The following is a 21,848-nucleotide window of genomic DNA, read 5'->3' on the forward strand; positions in this document are numbered from 1 at the left end:
ATCTTTGAGATTAAACCTGTACGTTGTAAAGGGTTGCTCGAAATAATTTTGAGATTTGAGTAATAATCACTGAGAATTTTCTTTTTTACAACCGAACAAACATCCTTTATTTCTACTAATTCTGATAAGTTCTGATTGACCCATTCCCCAGAGATGTATATTGATTGCCGGGAGGTTTTCAAAATTTCAAAATAGGTGATCAAAATGTTATCATTGTGCATCATTCGACAAAGCAGATAGGTCTAATGCTTCCTTTTCTAGCTCCGCAACGTTGCTAGATCGTGTTTTAACAATGTACAAATATAATAATTAAGGGAGTTTTCAATCCCAATTATGAATATTTATCATTGAATCATTGAAAAATATAACAAATGAGAATAATACAATTGATCATCTAAAACAAGAATGAACAGTTAATATTACAACAGATTTACAGGAATCAGCTGTCCTCTATAAGAGGCAGAGAATCGGTACCGCTGTTCTCCTATCTCTTCCACTGGACCTCACCTTAACAGTGGAATCAAATAAGAAGTAGCTAGAGTTGGCTTGTAAGATGAAATGCGCTTTCGAGGTACATATTTTCAAATTCAGGAGCAAAAAGGTTTCTTCAGGGACATATTCAGCATTATTATTTCCAAGTGCATTACTTCATTCCAATAACAAAATAAATAGAGAAGTATGGCTCCGTTTCTTTCTTCTTTCAACTCGCATATTCCACTGTAGCCTATATTTTCTGCGATATTCTGCTTAATCTTCCTTTAATGGTCTGTCTCTGTATGATCTGCGATTTATTTTGTGCTTCCCAATTCGCTGTCTTGATCTTTTTATCCTTTCTGCAAAATATATTTACGAGAGTTTTATTGGGTGGCCAATCAGGAAGCTCAATATCCATATTTTTCGATGAAAATGTATCCTATAGTGAGGTCCACGTTACAATGGAAACATTTGATTCACATCGGTGTTCCATCCTTGTCTATCATTCAACAAAGAAGATGGAGCTATCCTTTTTCAGCTCTACAACGTGGCGAGGTCATTTTTCAACACTGTAGAAATATAATTGACCGAGCGAAGTGAGGTCTAAAACTCAAGTCGACGGTTTGGCATTTCTTTTAATGTTTAAATGTTTATATGTTGCGCATTTACGGCGAAACGCGGTAATAGATTTTCATGAAATTTGACAGGTATGTCCCTTTTTAAATTGCACGTCGATGTACATACAAGGTTTTTGGAAATTTTGCATTTCAAGGATAATATAAAAGGAAAAAGGAGCATCCTTCATACGCCAATATTAGAGTAAAAATCAGACTATAGAATTATTCATTATAAATCAGCTGTCGAGTGGATTGCCATGACGCATGCAATTCAATATCTCAATGTATCTTTGTAAAAAAATCAGCAGAGCTGTGTCGACTATAAATTGCATGCCTCATTGAATGCAATTTTTATGCGCTATTAAATAGGATGCAAAGAACTTATAACAGCCTGTCTGGGTGCCTAGATGACTGTCTCCTGGTTTTCTCGCGCTAAATTCCGGAAAACGTTATAATATGATAATTAAATACTGTGTAAGCATGATCTGATCAAATAAATAGTTGGTGTATCAGTGTGGATGTGCATATGGTTTGGGAAGTCGATCAGTTATTAATAGCAGTTACAAATGTTATTTATTTTATTGATAAAATTTTTGTTCATTATTTGTTATTATATTCTTCAATTTTTATACGTTTTGGAATTTTGAATTCTCAATTTCTTTTATTTTTACTTTTTTCATAAGTATTTGAAATCTTTGTATTTTTTATTTTTGAATTAGGTGGTATTTTTGTTGTTTGTATTATTTATCATTGCATAAGTTAATATTTTTTTATCATTATTTTTTCTTTTTTCATTTGTATCTGTACAATTATTATTGTTAAGGAGACATATTTGGGGAAACCCGTTGTCTCCATTGTGAATAAATAAATAAATGAACTATTGATTGCGTGCAATAACGCATGCAATTAATAACTGAAATAACATAGTATTGTCTCTTGACCTTCCTCTGCTTTCAATTCGGGCAGAACTATTGCCAGTATGTCTTGAAGGAGATTAGCTTTTAATGTTAGCATTTTTGATACTCCAATTGCAACAACCATTAGCCGTTTTTACACCGATATCTCGCTGACACGACATACAGACAGGATTATTCTGATGGACAGAATAAGAGGAGGCTGTGATTTATAACTGCGCGAGGTCTACTGTTCACAGAGCTACTAGTTTATCACAAAACATTCAATCTCAATCATGAAATTTATCATTCAATCATGAAAAAATATATTTACTGATAGTTTTAGACAATAATGAACAGTTGAAATTACATTAGATACATCGGTATCAGCTATCCTCTTTAGAAGCTAGTGGCAAGGAGAGAATCGACAACGCTGTTTTCTAGCATTGTTCCACTACCATTAAAACGTGCAGGGAAAGAGGTGTATGGTGCACAACTGTGAAGCTTTACAGCAGAAGGTAATATTGGCATCACCCAACGATTTCAAAACAAGTTACTATGAAATGCTGTCAATGCTCCATATTCCACCAGGAACGCCGACTTTCAAAGAGACCTTCAGGTGGAGACTGTCAACGAGATGATTGTAGAAAAAGCAAGGACCTATGGAGAGGCTCTACATGACTGACATTATTGAAAAGGAAGAAGCCAACAGATCTGGTGTAAACCTCCAGGAGAAAAAAATATTAGTTTAGTGCAGTGATTATGAATGAGCCAATTTAAAACAAGGTGAAGCTATTACAAGATTCTTCTTGTAAAATGAATTGAAGTATCAATTTAGGGTAGAAATAAACTGATCGTTGGTCTTAGTAGCTAGAAACAGTAAAGCATAATCACGTTTGAACTACTCGACTGATTAACTTGAAATACTGCATGTCGATTCTGCCGCCTGCGATTCTGACAAACAAGCTAGATCTTACGGTGAGTGTCTTAGTCTGTTGTTCAGATAAAATTTCTTCAGATATTTTAAATATCAAATTTCAACACCGGGGACTCATTCACAACCTCAAGTGTAACGTCACAGCTAAGGGATATCAAAAAATACGACAAATGAAATTTGACGTCGCAACGTGGGGCATTGTGCATCACATGAATTTCACTGAGGATTATTATAGGCCTATTTTGAAATCTTCAAGATTCCAGTAGGTCAAGTTATTAAATATACCCTTGCGGAGCACGGGCTACGTTAATAATGAGAATTTGAAAATTTCTGTTGGGAAAGTAAACTGAGCCACACTTGTAATCTCTTCCAACGCTGTGGAATGACTTTTGGGGAAATAATTTATGTTTGCATACGTCACCTGAATCGACCTCACATAGACAGGCTAATGACATACGCGGCGCACAGTTGCGCGCCTAATTGTGGATGTATAGTAATAGATAGTGAGTCCCTCAGAAAGCACATATATTGATTACAGTAGCCGTCTGGCACACCTATAAATAATGTACATCTAAGTGAAATCTATCTTTCCCGTAGGAGCAGACTTGACTGAAACCCTGCTAGCATTCCGTTGTCCCCCCCCCCCCCAGTCATCCTGGTCCCAACCAACAATCGGTACGCTGTGAGTTCCCCAATCATAAACCAACCCCTACCGCCTACACCCTCACATCCACCCCTCAAAAACGATTCGTTGCAAAAATCAATTCTGGCTTGGCAAGATGTTGTCGTCTACCTACCTGTCTCTCTGCATCTCCACACTCCAATTAAATCCATAAACTCCACAAGTTTGCCTCTCCTTTCTCACGCTAATCTCTCTCAATCAAGCGTAATTTTGAGTAATCTCACTTTTCATCACAATCATAAACTTTCATGGAAGATAATTGACCGAGCGAAGTGAGGTCTGAGATTCAAGTCGGCTTTGCATTTCTCTTCATGTTTATATTTATTTATGTTCCACATTTACTGCAATGATATATCAATGATACAGCGGCAATAGATTTTCTTGAAATTTGACATGTATGTTCCTTTTTGAATTTCACATCGACGTATTTATACGGTTTTTTGAAATTTTGCATCTTAATGATAATACAAAAGGAAAAGGAGTCTCCTTTAAACGTGAACATTGGGCCCGTTCTGTGCACATGGAATGTGGTGAATTGTCCGATTCACAATTTACCAGGTAAAAAGTTCCGCGTTCCATGGGAAGAGTTTTGACAGATTCTGTACCAGAAACCAGTTCCAGTTCCAAAATCCTGCCCCAAGCGTGGTAAATTGTCCGACCTGGTACAGTTCCAACTATCTGAGCTCTCATTGGTCGATTATTGTAGTCTGCTTGCTTCTCTGCGCATGCGCTGTTTGTTTACCATAGCATAGCCATAGAATACGAAACCAACAATATGATGTTTGTTAACCATTCATTAAAGGAATTTTTCTCTATAGAAAATATTAGATTAATGGAATAAAAGAAATGCACACTTTTCTAGACGGTAAGTTTGTAAAACAGCCTTTTTTCATTCATGCAGCTAGTAAACGACACATTTTAGTGTAAATCAACTTTATATGTGCGCGCCAGAAGCTTGAGCCAACGATTTTGAAATGTGTTCCATGGGAACATTTTGCACTAGTCACGTGATGGAACAATTGGAACTGGAACAATTTACTGTACACAGAACGTAGACTACACATTACCTTAAAAATCAGACTTTAGAATAAAATTATTCATCATAAATCAGCTGTCGAGTGGATTATTAATCACATGCAATGACGCATGCAATTGATATCTCAATGTAACATAGTAAAAAATCAGCTGTGGTGTGGACTATTCTGAAAGTAACATAGTATTTCCTCTCAACCTTTCTCTGCTTTTATCTCAGGCTGACGTGTTGCCAGTATGTCTAGAAGGAGATTATAGCTTTTGATGTTAGCATTTTTGATACACCAACCCTAACATCCATTAGCCGTTTCCACACCGATATCTCGCCGATACGACATACAAATAGGATTTTTACTCTGATGGATAGTATGGTTTACAACTGCGTGAGCTCTTCTGTTCACAGAACTACTAGTGTATGCAGTAGTAAGTGAAAGTTGAATTTGAATGAATAGTAACAGGAAGGATAAGGGTAACCGTATTCAACCGATCCGTTCGGCCGTTGGATCGGACGAATCTGCCGGCCGTTAATTCGGCTGAATATGGTCGTCCATTGGAACCTTTTTCGTCAGTCCAGTTCAGTAGTTGGCCGATTGCCAGAAAGTGAAATGGCAAGCTAGTCAGTAGGGAAAGTCATTCTTCTGTGTGTGTTTACTCACAAAGATAATAAAACAATTTATAAAACAGAACAAGTTCAAAAAACAAAAACAGACAAGATTGTGAAACAATTTTGAGGTTAGCATGATGTTTTCTCAGTTCAGTCGGACAAACCCATTCAATTCGGATTGAAAACTTGATCGGCCGGAGACGGCCGTGCACGGACGTATGAACCTGTTGCAATGGACGAGCATCTATAGCTTTCTTTGTTGGGGGATCGTTCGGACGAGTTCGGTAGTTATCGGCCGATGCTAGTTCGGACGAAATCGGTTTCAGTGGACAGCCCACATAAGACGTTGATGTTTTCCACTGTATAAGAGAAATACTAGAACATCTTCTCTTCCCATATGATATTTAATTATTAGTTGTAATAGATAATCATAGTTGTAATAGAATATAGAGGGCCCTGAGCTTTGATTGAAAGTACAAAGGCTTAGGGATGAAAATTTGGAAGTAGATGATATCTGTCAGCATGAAGTCGTGAATAATTCAACAAAATATTGAGCTGGGGAACAAAGTCATATAATTGTATGTGGAATAAATAGTTGCTTCTATATATATTAGTGAATTGGTTGAATATTCATCTATGATCCACGTATATAATGGCAGTATTTGATTAAAATTGGTGTTGCTATCCTTGTCTATCATTTAACAATTTGTCTTGTTTGTGCTGTGTCTAGTTCGAATGCTTTGTTATATTTCAGTCAATGCTGTTCTATCAAGTCAATATCAAGATTTTGATAATTCATGAAATATTAACCGAGACGGCTTCTATATTATGGCCGAGATTGCCATTGCTGTAACCAAATGCAAATACTTTGGATGAGTTAATATCATTTTATGTCCAGCAAACAATTGTGATTTGAAACAAATTCATTTGAGGTAATTTTACATTGCATCTTGTTTCTCAGAATTCTGGGGTCTTTTGGCTTTTCGGTCTGATGAGGGAGGGGGAGGGGTTTTGACCCCCACTTCATTCGCTACTTCACTGAAACTGATGGTTATTTGTCACTTCTTCTGAAACAGCTTAAATACAAGTTAAAAACTTGTATACTTTGTCCTGGAAGAGATCAACGTTTTTTGCAAAACCTTCAATGCTTCATTTTGTGGTTGGATTAGATTAGATTTCTTTAATTAAATAAGTTACTAAATATGCTGGATAATTTAGTAGGGTAATTTTTACAAACCCCAATTGCCCATAAATAAAATGAGAATGTATATTATGAGATATTTTTCCACTTCAAGCTACTTAGGCTACACTAATTATTTGCCGTACTCTAACACATAGATAACAATCTCTCTAAGACGTACTCTCAATTTCTATGGATTATAGCCTACTGTGTCAATGTCAGGCCTGTTAATCATTCTCCAACATAATTGCCGTGGAGGTTGAGGCATTTCTCATAGCAGTGGACCAGCCTACGAAAATCATCTTCATAAAATGCTGCCGCCAAATGAGTATAAGGCTCAACTCACACTTACGCGACTCAGGTCGAGAGCATGTGTTTCCAAATGGTGACACTCAGACCAGTAAATTCTAGTCTTCGCGACTGTCACCATTTGAAAACACATGTTCTCGACTAGAGTCGAGTCTCTTCTCGACCTGAGTCGCATAAGTGTGAGTTGAGCCTAAGTGGGCCATGACGTTGTTTTGGAGCTCCTCGTAAGTTGGAAGCCCTGCCCTAAAATTCATGAATTAAGTTCAAGAAAAAGGTGTAAGTTACTAGTGGACAAGTCAGGTTTGTATGGCGGGTGGTCGAAACTATCCCATTTGTAATGAAACACTGGTATTTTGTCTGAAAATATTTATTGAAAGGTTACATATATATTTCAACACCCATGATGTCATCTTCCTATGGTGTTGAAACATGTATGTACTTTCAAAAATGAATTCGTGATTTTCGTATGATATGAAGACTGAAAACTTAACAATATTAAAACTTGATTAAATGAGTAGGCCTACTTGACGCAATGAAAATTTTATGTACTGAAAAATTGTTAAACTGATATTGTTAAACGAATTGAAAACGTTATAAACTGGAACCCTGACGAACTGAAAACTTGTCAAACTGAGCACTTAACATACGGAGAACTTGAGTTACTTTAAAACTTGACAAATTGAATACTACTCGTCAAACTGAATAGGCCTACTCGATTCAGTGAAAACTTGATGAAGAGAAACCTGCTGCCAACATCAGAAACCGTGTTTCATTGTTGATGCCACCAGCAAGAGAAACCGTTTTTCTAATATTATAGTTTTGTAACTACTCCTGTTATAGTATTGATTGTGATGTGAATATAAAATGCCATCTGTATACTAACATTAATGTAATAATGTATCATTTTCTATTAAAATTGATCTATTCTTCTTATAATTGAATTGATGTACATATTTGAATTGATTTACATATTTTTGTAATGCAATGCCGAAAATAAATTGATTCGATTTGATTTGTAATGTTTTTAACATGGTCGTAGATAGAATACGAAAATATTCCATATTTATTCATGGACAATCGATACAATCCTGGTAAGAACAACAGGCATTCGTCCAAAACTGCTTTTAAACTAAATTTATAATAAACAGTCCAGAGGTTATGTGGAGTTCATTATTTTTGATTCACACACTGTTTAAAGTCTAAAGGATCTTTTTCAACTGGAATTTTAAATTTATCCAACTAATTTACTTCCAAACACAAAATTTTATATTGAGAATATACTTACAAAACTTTTAGGGCCGGTTTCCGAGCTCGGGATTCAGCTAAGTCCTAGACTTTAAACAGCTGAAGTCAGAAAATTGGTTTTCCAAAACGGGGCAAAGTCGCAATCATTGTCATATTCACGTATGAATTAAATTTCGAAAAACTGGAAAATTGAACACAAAATAAAATAAAGAGAAAATAGTGTAAAGTTTCAGCTATTTTGAATTATTTGGGAATGTCTAATTTCGTCAAGGAAAAACGTTTAACTAATTATAGAAATGAGAAAATAAAAATTATGACTACTGTTATAAAAGCTGCGACTACGCCCCGTTTTGAAAAGCCAATTTTCTGACTCCAGCTGTTTAAAGTCTAGGACTTAGCTGAATCCCGAGCTTGGAAGCCGGCCCTTAAAATACTTTTCGCCCCACTTGGATGTAATGAGCTGGTTTTCGTGCGTCATATGGAGGCCGAAATTGATTGTTTTCTGACCAGGCCGGTAAAATTTTTACGGCCCTAGGGCTGTAAAATAACCTTGAAGTCAGCTGATTCTGATTTGATATGAACGTGTTTACAAAATAGTTTATGAAACGGAATCAGTTTATGCTTCTAGAATTGAATAAAGTATTCTACAATAGGATACTATCATTCTATTTGGATGAATGAAATACAGATAAGATATATTATAAACTATTCAAATTCGATTTTCAGAGTAGGATAGAACTTCTAACCTAAACTCCCGCAGTCGACGACAACAAGCATTGTTGCTCCCACATTAAAACATTATCTTTTAGGTTATTTAGACAAATTATAATATAAATTAAAAATACTTGGACAATTTCCTGATATTCAGATTACCTCAGATTTTCTACCTTCCACTTCTGCTTTTGGAAGTGCCTAATAAACAATTATTCTCATATATATATATATATATATATATATATATTATATATATATATATTGTTTTATTTTTCTGTGTGGCGAAAAATAGTGTTCACACCACGGGCAAAAATGTATTTCCGGCTCTCAATCTTTTCTAGTCCTCGGCCTACGGCATCGGACTTGAAAACCAATTTCGAGCCGGAAAAGTCTCATTTTCGGCCCTAGGTGCGGAATATACTATTCCACCTTAGGTTTAAACGTGTTGGGCTAGACACTAAATTTACATTCACGATACATTATTTGAACAGACTAACTTTAACACCTTTAACACGGATTTTATTTTTTTATAACTAATAGTGAGTAGGTTTTTGATTTTGTATTCAAATTTTTCAAATAAGTGCAATATTTCTAAAGTTTTTAATTTATTGTGATTCATTTAGAGTATAACATCAATTTTCAAAATTCAAAATTTTCAACTCATTATTCCTGGACCGAAAATCAAGTGACGAAGCAGTGTGTGATTACATAACCTTGACTTTTGGACAACATTAACATTTTATCAAAATTTTTGGAGAGAAATAGTACAGGCTCAGCCTAGTTTTCCTCCAATGTCATAATTGTATTATGATTATAGTGTCTTATACAATAAATGAATGATTGAATATATCGCCTACGTTTCTAATTTTTAGATCAGACTATAATTCACATTGAATAAAAAAATGAAACATTTAAAAAAGTTGAGATCAATTCGCGTTTTTATATCACAGCCAGCCAGGAAAAAAACCAAGTGGGAACAAGAAGCCAGTGCATGAGAAAATGTTCTTGTTAAAACTCAGCTGGACTTTGTATTACCAACCCAAGGAGAATACAACTATTTTATAAATTTATCTTTTCAGTTGTGGCGATCATAATATTAATTATTTCACTAGCCCACTAGATTCACAAATTGCCTTTTTATTAACTAATAATTATCATTATTATTTTCCAATTGATCACTTTAAGTCGATCCGTGACGTCATCAATTTGACTGGACATAGAGCCTTTGGCGGCCTAATCAAACTATTGGTTATTATTTTAGTGAGGCGTCCTTTTCTGAACTGTTGCCTTACAATAAATAGATTCACATTGCAAGTTTTCACATCGATATCAGGCTGACACGACAGGACAGAATATATTTCCATTATATTATATTTCCATTATATATATTTAAATGTATTTCCATTGACACAATGCGCATTATCAGTGGAGCCCTGAGAACAACACCAGTACCCTGGCTACCTGTTCTTGGTGGCATACTACCGCCCCATCTGCGCAGATGTCAGGCCCTCCTGCCAATGCACAACAGGATATGCTCCAGCCAGAAGCTTCCAATTCATGAGGATATCCCAGACCTGAGATTGAGGAGCCTCAAATCCAGAAGGCCAACAATAAAGCTGGCAGAGTGCCTCAAGAGTGAGAACTTTTGTCTGATCGAGAGATGGAGAGCTGGATTCAACAAAACACTCAGGGAATTCCTTATTGTATTGTGTCCGTACAGGTTAGCAGACTTCATTGTAGAATAATGTTTGTTTGATGTACAGTATGTTATGTGGGATCTGTTATGTTGACATATGAGGGATGGTAGATATTAGATTAAACTTTGACGTGTCATATACTGCGGGATCGTTGCTCCCTTAATGCAGTTTAATAATTGTGACGAACAAGAAAAGTAAAGTAAAGAGAGAGAAGGCCACCAGGATTTGACCTTCCTCGATACGCATGGGTCGCATTAAACCGAATTCCAAGATTGCACGGTAGATGTAAAGCATCTCTGTTCAAATGGGGCTTTATAAACTCTCCAGGATGCGATTGTGGAGCTCCATTGCTGACAATGAAACACATTGTCTATGAATGTGACAGACATGCCTACCTGGGTGACAGTAATGACTTTACTGTGGCAAGCCCTCAGGCGATCCAGTACATTTTTAATTTGGACGTGCACTTGTAAACAGTGCGAAATTACAAGGACTTACAAATAAAAAAAACAAAATGCCATACGCTATATATATTTCCATTGACAGTATTAGAAGAGGCTGTGGTTTATAACTGCATGAGGTCTACTGTTCACAGACCTACTAGTACTATAACCAGGGGGCAACAGAGGAGGAAAGAGAGATAAAAGAGGTTACAAAATATGAAATAGAAAGAGATATTGTGAGGGGAAGACGTGAGGAAAACAAGTGAAATAAGGAGAAAGATGAAAAAAAAAGAATCATCGATATGTTATTCACGATAATCAACTGATATTTCTATCAAGAATGATTTGGCAACGTTGAAGAACTAGAAAAAGATAGCGTTATAGTGCTATGTGCATTGTCAAATGATAGACAAGAAAAGCAACCAATTGGTGGACCTCACTACACTGTCGCAATGAAAATAGAAGCTAGTAGCTTGGGAGCAGGAATATTTAAAAGGAAGGCAGAAAATGTTGGGAAGAAATCAGGAAAAAAGTAGCAGTAGGACGGAATTTATTCGCTAAACATAAGAAGGAAGAATATCATACTTATCTCGACCACAAAATCGTAGATTGAACTCTGGAGGAAGCAGGAAATCACATAATTACAAAGTTTTCTAATGAAGGGATAGGCCTAACACTTCCCTCAGGACGCCTAATTACCCTTTCAAAATGAAAATGAAATTTTTCTTTAGTTATATTTCTTCCTCTTTTTTCCCTGTGAAAAATCTATTAAAAGTCGAGTGTTACCCTTGAGATTTGTATTTTCAGCATCACATCAAAGACTACTGAATGAAAAATACGGTGCGATGGAATTTTCTCGAATTAATTCCCGTTTAGATTGATGATGTCAGCGTCGGAATAGTAGCTTTCCAAGAAATACAAAGTAATAAAAAGTAAGAGCAGTCGGACTTCCGCGAATCAACATTCTAATTAATCCGAGTTCGTAAAGCAATTCAATCCTTTAATTTTATTACTTGAAAAAGCATTTTGCTTTTGATGCTCTTCAAAGAATTTTGAGTGTAATCACTTCTACTGTTATTTACATCTGTTTTTTTTTCTTTTGTTGAACAAATATGAGAATAGAATAATATGATATCACCATTTTCACGAACTAGGGGGAAATAACTCAGTAATTGGTCATTCTATTCCATATTTTATTCAAATGCTGTGACGCAAAATGTGAGAGCTTGGAATATTTCAAGGGTCGATTTTAAGTATTATTTTTTCTGTAGTAAAGATTATTTTAAGTATAGATTTTGAGTTTAGATTTTTTGTTTTTATGTTTTGATTTTTTTATCATAGGATAATAATTATTGTGTTTTACTAACTTTTTTTAATTTAATCTACAAAATTATGTTTGTGTGTAAGTTCCACTAATCTTTGTTCTTATTTTGGTTTAATTTCTTAGCTTATATTTAATAAATATATTACTGCAACTTAGGTCTACGCACAGGTTTTACCTTGTAGGCTACTCCTTAAACATAGATGGACATAAAAAAATATACTGCAGTTTTGGGATCATTTTATATATTTAATAGTATTTTTCTTGTATATTTTTTAGATGTTATAATATTACTAAATAAACTCAAAAGTAGAGCAATTCATCACAAACAACAACATTATTGAACTAGAACATGACCCCACTCTCAAATACCAGGCTCAAATAAAGAATGCCATCAACCAGACCCAACATATTATACCACATACCAACAAAAAACACCTCAAAAACATAAACCCATCAGCCCCCAAATTGAACGCCCTACCCAAGATCCACAAACCTGATGTACCCATTCGACCTCTAATCAACCACATACAAGCCCCGGCCCACAACCTAGCAAAACATCTAGATAAAACAATAAGACAACATATAACATTCCATGAACACACTGCTGTAAAAAACAACATAGAACTAACAAATAAACTGCAAAAAATCCAGATTCCACATAATGCAACATTGGCTTCATTTGACATCTCCAATCTGTACACCAATGTACCTATACAGGAGACAATAAAATACCTAGAAGATATGCTACAATCAAACAACACCCCACAGGACATTATGCAAGAAATAATAACTCTAACCAAACTTGTAACCTCACAAAACTATTTTGAATTCAATAGTAAATTTTATTTTCAACCCCATGGCCTCCCTATGGGATCACCCATATCTTGCATTCTAGCAGAGATTTTCATTCACACTATAGAACAAAAACACATCCTACACAACCATGATCCCAAATCACACATCCAATCCATAGAATACTCACTTGGTTCCGATATGTAGATGACATATTAATACTATACAGGGGGAACAAACGACAACTTGAAACACTACACACCCACCTCAACCGCATACACCCAAATTTGACGTTCACACTTGAATTAGAAACCAACAACAGCATAAATTTCCTGGATATCACCATCACAAAACAGAACCAATCATTCAAAACATTCAAAATATACAGAAAGCCCACAACAACCGACACCACAATCCATTGCACTTCAAATCACCCTATCCAACACAAACTTGCAGCCTACAACCACATGCTATACAGATTAATAATATCCCAATGACAACCACAGATTACAACACTGAACTGCACACAATAAAATATATTGCACAACAAAATGGATACAAACCCTCAATGATTGACAAACTGCTACAAAAAATCAAAAACAACAAGAACAATCCACAAAACTCTGACAAATACAACACTGATAATCATACAGCATTCGTCACCCTCACATACCACAACAATAAAACATACAAAATAGCAGCATCTTTCAAGAAAATAAAATACAAGGTTGCATACAGAACAAAAAACTCACTGAAAAAACTTTTGTCCCCACACAACACCTCTCAAAATCAATACAATAGACCAGGAATTTATAAGCTAAATTGTAGAGATTGCAGCAAATTCTACATAGGTAAAACAGCTAGAAATTTCAATATAAGATTCAAAGAACACACAAGAGCCATAACCCATCCGTCCTCCCATTCCACCTTTGCAGAACACATCATCTCCTCTGACCACACACACCCTGACATAGACAACAACCTCGAAATACTCCACTATTCCCACAAAAACAGAAAATTAAATGTACTAGAACAGTTTGAAATATACAAACACACCAAACAACAGCCAAGCAATATTCTAAATGACCAAATCAACTTTTCCTCCCACACCCTGTTTGACAAACTCATTTAAATACTCCTCCATTAACCACCAAAACTCCCCTCCACCCCAACCAAATTTCACCCTCATAACCTTAAACACTTCAGTTCCTGTTTGGCTTGAAAATGTGCGATACCAGCACGAAACGGACGTCGCCACATCAAATAATGTGAGTGTTTTTTCACTTAAAAGTTTTATAAAATTTAATAGTGATTATAATATTAGATTATTATAATTGTGTATGTTTTTTGAGAAAATAAATTTGAATTTGAATTTGAGTATTTTAATCATTTTTTAGGAGAGATTAATTGCGCTGTATAGATTACATAAAATTTAATATCAGCAGGTAACCCGTGCTCCGCAAGGGTTCAATTATAAACTTGACAAACTGAAGACCTAACCTACAGAATTTAAAAAAAGCTTATAACCAACCTTGGTGAATTAAGAATATGTACCTAATGAAAATTTCAAGTTAATCAGTCCAGTAGTTGAATTTTCTATCCCATACGTTGATAAACTGATCATTCTCTCTATTATATTACAGATGAAATAATGTGATACATGTAAGATGTGGATAATTGAACTAATCAATCTGGAGTGGAAACCACATTTTATGATTTCAACATCCGTCTTTACACAACAGTCCTGACTTTAACGCAAAATATAAATGCTTGGATATATTATGCCATATTATATTTCACTATAATATAAATCTACCTAGAAACTAGCACCTTCTTATTAAACTGAATTTCTGCACCAGCTAGAACTAATGGCGAGTTGCTAGCCACTGGGTATTAGTTTCTATTCCAGATTTAAGTTCAAAATAATCAATAATTATATTTTTCTATAACTGCGCGTAAAAAAATAATTTACATACTCAATTCTCCTCGTAAAACAGCTTATTTCTGAGGAGAATCTACTTTTTCGCTCGCTAACCATCCGTGCATGCGCAGTAGATTTTCTTTACGCTCGGTAATCATTCGCGCATGCGCAGAAGAGTTTCTTTACGCTCGCTTATCAGCTGATGGTAAGCAGCTTGCCAAAAGGTCAGGTCTTTACCTAAGAAGTCGGTAATTGTATCTCCCCCGATATAAGTAATTAACAGGTTTGGGCAGTTGTAGAAAAAATTTTGTATGTAATTCGCACGTAATGCTTCTTTATCGCTCTTGCAAAATTATAAACTGTTTTGCGCGAGCGATAGAGTCACGCATTACGCTCTTAATACATAAATAGCTATTTATTCGTCAAGAAAAAATATCTTCCCATGATTCAATAATAATTAATTTCCACATGATTGGGATTGGATATGTTTTGGATCCTTCTACATTCTTTAAAACTATTTGCCAACGTTGGGAAGCTAGAAAAGGATAGCTGCTTTGTCGAATGATAAGGATAGCAACACCAATGTTTATCAATAATTACTGCCAACATAACGTAGACCTCACTATACCAGAAGACAGCAAGCTTTGCAAGCATACCAATCATTTTCTAAACTTGAGTTAGAATTTGAATAGGAGAGACAATAAATAATGTTCATCAGTCTGTGAGATAGTTGTGTTGACGGAGCTGAGAGGAAACAGGTGTCTTGATTGGGGAGAAGAAGCATGTTGCGAAATTACAGACGACCGAGTTGGTTTCCTTTTCTGGTCGCAGATAAAATACCATAGACAAGCAGACACATGTATCCGTTGCGTTGTCATCCAGGTATCCGTTAACTGAACAATATTATCACCCCAACAGACAAACACATCCTATTTTTCAATCTGCAACTTTGTGGGGAGGAGACTAGAGACTCCCCACAATTTCAGATACACGTGAACTTGTTTGTCAGCCTGTGTCATGACATTTTCCGCGGAGGAAACAAGTGTGTACAACTTGCTCGTACGAACAAAAGTTGGCGAACGCGCTGTCAGCAAAATTATAACTAATAAGCAATGAGCGTTTTGTTGATGATTCAGCGTAATATTATGATTGGACGCGGGTTGCGTGTTATCCATAACTTACTGTCCTAACCACTAATTAAACTAGAGTATTGTCATATCACCACTCAGGTTGGTGAGAGCGGTGATGAATAGAAATTCGTTAATCATGAGTGGTTTCATAAAGTGGTAATGAACCTGGCTTGTTCATAATATTATTATTTATGTCCAATATGTTCACATGTTGTCTGGCGCTTTTCATTGTTACACTGTCAAACTGATTCAAATTCGACTTCCGGCACAACCAGCTTTCGCTTTACAAGCTGAAAATTCCGACAAACGCTTCATGAATTCAGATAATATCCTCCAATCTCATTATTGTTAATTTATTCTCTCCCGGTGAGCTTCCCGTCTAGCCTTGTTAAAGTCTTCATCTCGTCATTCAGGACATTTCAGTTGAGCTGAGAATAAAAGCATATCCACAATCAACCATTTATAAATCATTATTACATCAACTAAAGAAATCATTGTCAATTACAAACGTTTGGAATAATATCATAAGCAGGGAGGTTTATTCCCTGGGCATACTATAGTGAGGATCACATTATAATGACAGTGCAAAAAGATAGAACAGTGTTGCCGATTCTCTGCCTTCTATAGAGGATAGCTGATAACAGTATAATAGCTGATGTAATATTAACTGTACATTCTTGTTAAGAATAATCAGGTATATTTTATTCGAGAATATACTTCATTCAATAATTTTGAAGTCATTCATAATAACACAAATGGTTGAGTTACATTATTTTTTATCTATTTTATAATATCCTCTAGTGTTTTTATGTTTGGACTGTAATTTTTTGTGATATTAAGAATTGGTACTATAACCTCATTCACACTGGCTCTACATTTGAGAGAGGAATAGTTTTGAATTGATTCTGGTTTTTTATCTCCCGATCTTTGTTTTGATTTTGTGCATGTGTAATGGAATAAATAAGTAAATAAATGGATGGAAAAAGTAAGGTTCAATTTATACTTATATATTCTCAGTTACTATAGACCAAACTATGATCATCTAATAGTCTGAAGCTAGACATAGTATATGAGTGACTTGAATTAATATAGTCTAGGATACAAGAACTTTGATATTGATTGATATCCATATTCTACCATTATGTTACCATGTATGTTATTTGTATCATTCCTACAATTTTATTGCTATTGAAGACCTCAGAAGTGGTGGCACTGAAATGATCTATCTTTCCATCTACAAGAGCTACCAGACTTAACCTACCGTATTTTATCCTATCTCGGACTATGTGCAACCTTATCAAAATTTGGGAGAAAAATAGCATATGGATACTTTATTTTCCTCCTCCTAACATTTTGATGATGTTGTAGTAACTGTATGTATGAGTCTATTCATATTTAATGAATTGAATCAAGTACAAATACATTCGATAATCAGTCCTTAACTTTTTACACTGGCGTCCAAAATTGTTGAACTTTGAATATAGTTGATGAATGTTGTTTTTTATCCCAAACTGCTTATGAGCTAATTACTTTTCGTTATTAGTCATTTTGTTCTATGCTAGTCGTTCTATTTGATAGCAAAGAAATTGATATATCCTAATTTTTGTGAATCAAACAGCTTTTCAAACTTTCCACTGGGAACAACACTTTTCACATGGAAATCCTTCTTACTGGATACATATATATGTCCCCCAACTGCAGTGTGTGCCGATTATTAATCAAGTGGAATCATTCTTGGGCGAAATATTATTTTAGGCTGGTTAAATACAGTCTCTGTGGATTTCCATCTTTGTAGAAAAAGATCTTTTCTACAAAGATGGAAATTGTTATGTTCGCCTTTCTAGAAGGTTGAAAATGCTATAAGAAAAATGAAGCCGTGAACGTATATTGCCGCTTTCTCACGCACTGCAAAAGCTCTATAATAATATTTCATTTTAACTCTGTCGGAACCGTTCAGATTGCACTCAATGTTGAAATCTAAATTCCGCCTGTGTCCCCCAACAGCAGTGTGTGCCGATTATTAATCAAGTGGAATCATTCTTGGGCGAAATATTATGTTAGGCTGGTTAAATACAGTCCCTGTGGAATTCGTTTATAAATGCTCCCTCCTAGCGTCACGTCCGTGAAAAAGCTCAGATTTACGAGTCTTGAGAGCTTGATGAGCTGACTGACGTATTGGCTTTCACTCCACTTAACGACAATTGCCTTTTACCGGTGCACACAAACGGAATTACAAAAGATGAAATTTCAAGAGTTGCCTTTTTTATTCAGCCAGTCTCACCGTTCAAGGAACCATACATTATCATAATTTGCACTTCTACTCTAAAATAATATGTACCAAATTCTTTTTTATTCAAATCACTTGGAGTTTCCTTATTGTATTGATTCTCGCATGAGCGGTCTCTAGACGGTCAATATTATTGTACAGTATAATACCATAGAGAAGCGATAGTATAAGTAGATATTCCATGGCGTTCATGTAGCAACTTTTACTGTTATCCCAAGCCGATAGTTCACGTAGTTCTTTCCTATGCAGCTGTGTGACGCTGGTAGTCTCTCAAATTGTGCCGTTCATACACTATCACCCCAACAAAACAGTAAAAATTGACAGTAATCGGCTTGAGATAACAGTAAAAGTTGCGACATAAATTCCCTATACCATGGGATACCTACTTACGCTATAGTTTCTCTATGATAATACCTATTCATAACATCGTGAACATCATGATGCATTATTACAGTTATGTGGCCTGATGCTATAAGTAGGTACTTATATATTATTATAGATACTATAATTAGGCATATCATTATAAACATATTATAGGTAGTTATTTTATTACATTCAATCCAAAAATGAAATTACACGATTATTCAAACAAGACAAAATACATTACGTTTTCCCCAACAGAGACCGGACAACCAAATAGCTATTTATATCTAAAATTACACAATAATTCAAACTGCTCAGTTAATGACTTGAACTGTTCATGTCAGAAAATTGAAAAAGTTAAAAATATGAAATATCTTGGTGTGATGTTGGATGACCATTTGAAGTAGGATGCACATTTAAATTATCTATCATCTAAACTCAAATTTCTAGTATACAATTTTTACAAGATTAACCAGTTAAAAGACTGTAATATAATAAGATCAATCTATTATTCTTATGCTCATTCACTATTTCAATATGCGATTGAGGTATGGGGTGGAACTTACGACACCCACTTCAATAAAATTTTTACTTTACAAAAACATTTGATTAGAGCAGCCTTAGGTAAACCAAGACTATACCCTAGTAGACAATTATTTGTTGACCTTGATGTAACGACACTTAGACAAAACGTATGTTGTTAGAACTATCTTGTACCTTAATAAAAATTTTCAATATCTTGAGTCCAGAAGAACGCCTTACCTTACCCGTCCAGCAACTACAAAATGCATTTAATGCCAATCTAATAAAACTATCTGTATGTAGACACCAGTTCACATACTACTATAATCTACTTTCTAATAAAATTCCTTTCAAATTCATCAGTAATAGAATCACAAAAACTCTTTTAAACGAAATAAATCACTGGACTAAACAGCACATTTACTTCTCATTACCTAAAGTATAAATTCTAATAACCAAATATATATGTATAACAACCACAATTATGTAAAATCACAGAAAATTCATCAATTGTACTCTGTCTTAAAACCGAAATTCTTATTATATTTTTTATTCTTTATTTGTCTCCACGAATGTTATAGTTAATTTTCAGCTTTTGAACTCGCAGCAGGCGCTCAGGTTTTCCTTGCCGGCTGTGCCAACAAGTAATATTTATTTTGTTCTATTGTAAAAAACTTAAATTATTCGAATTGTATTGTATAATTTAAATTATAGTAAGTTTTATAATGTAATTTTGTTTTTGGCAAATAAATTATTATTATTATTATTATTATATTATTATTATTATTATTATTATTATTTATTATTATTATTATTGGACCATTTATTATACTTGGACCATTGCTTTATCTGGTGTCAGTAATCACAATGGTTGGTGTTTCAAAGGAAACTAAGATATTTCAGTATGCTGATGACACAGTTATGGTAGCCAGCCACACAAGTTTTGATGAAGCAAGAATATTGCTACAAAGAGACTTTGATAGAATGCAAAGATGGATCCATGATAATGGCTTGACTTTGAATTTTAAAAAAACCACTTGTATGCATATGAGACCGCCACGTCAAACCTCAAAGTCCACTAATATTACCATGCATTACTTAAATTGTCTACATGAGAATAACTTTGGAACTCCTTGTACTTGTAATGAAAAGGTCAAACAAGTTACAATTCAAAAGTATCTAGGTATTTTCATTGATGATTGTTTAAAGTGGGGTCCTCACATTGATAGTGTATGCCAGCGTCTTCGCTCATGTCTATTTGGTTTATATAACTTACAGCGATCGGTCTCAAAGAAGACATTGATAGTTGTTTATAAAGCCCTAGCTGAATCGGTAGTAAGATACGGTGTCAATGTTTGGGGTAATGCAAGTGGCTATGAAATTGATAGAGTTAAGAGATTACAAAATTCCTTGCTGAAAATAGTTCATTCAAAACAAGAGAGTTACCCTAAGCCAAATTTGTTTAAAAAATATAGCATTCTTCCTGTAAACGAGCTTTTCAGATATGATATCTTATTAAATAATTATTTTTCTAATAACTTTAAAATGTCAAGTAGAATTTTGCATGAGCGAAGACAAGGTGCTGCTTATAAGAGGTTTATTGTGCCCGAATACAATAATTATCATGGTAAATGTGAACTTAGTTATGTTGTACCAACTATTTTCAATGAGTTGCCAGATGATTTAATTGGTCTGGATAGAATTTAAATTGTTAAGAATAAGATGAAACACTTTCTGTTAAATAATTTGAGTGAATTTGAATGATTTTCATAAATTCTTTCTTTTTTATATATATTTTTTCTTGTGTATTATTGTTTGTGATAAGCAACAACTGAAATCCCATTGTTTTATTATTTTATTGCTACACAATACAATTAAATGAATTATTATCAATGTATCAATTATTTTGATTGTATCAAGATTGATTGTATCAATGTACTATTTCTATGGTTTTTTTTTAATATAATGTAAAACTTGACTCCTCCAGTCAAACCTTCTTTAGAAGGTTTTGGAGAATTTATAATTCGTCTGGTTTATAATATTTGAAATGTTCTACTGAAAGGGAATCTTCTTATCTTTTGTCATTCTTGCTTTTTTTTTATTATTCTTCATTTGTTTTGTTTGTAAGATTTCTTTTTATAAGTGTATTTTTCATTTTTGTTTGTTATATTTTCTATAATAAACTCCCTTCTTCTGGGGGTACCAGGACGAAGGAAAAAGGAAAGGAAAGGATTATTAGTATTATTATTATTATTATTATTATTATTATTATTATTATTCAATGGAAGTTTATTTCATTTAATATGTTTCAATTCGTTCAATCACAAATAGTTGTCTTAAGAATAAAACTAATGAATGTGATCTTGTAGTGAAGAATTCCAGTTCAAATAGGTTGCAAAATTTTTATATTACAGTTAGCCATGAGAATAAACTCAATGTAATCTTGTACTGTATTTTGTACTGTATCCTGTTGTGTATCCTGTACTGTATTTTGTTCTGTATCCTGTACTGTATTTTGTTCTGTATGTGGTGCTGTATCTTGTTCTGTATCTTGTGCTGTATGTGGTACTGTATCTTGTACTTTATGTTGCTCTATGATCTTGTACTGAGAGACAAGGCGTTAGACGAATTTGTTTTACCTGCATAGCTTCACCTGCTAGTACGGCAGGTTGCCTATATTGA

Source organism: Nilaparvata lugens, chromosome X (genome assembly GCF_014356525.2).
Source record: "Nilaparvata lugens isolate BPH chromosome X, ASM1435652v1, whole genome shotgun sequence".
Taxonomy (NCBI): domain Eukaryota; kingdom Metazoa; phylum Arthropoda; class Insecta; order Hemiptera; family Delphacidae; genus Nilaparvata; species Nilaparvata lugens.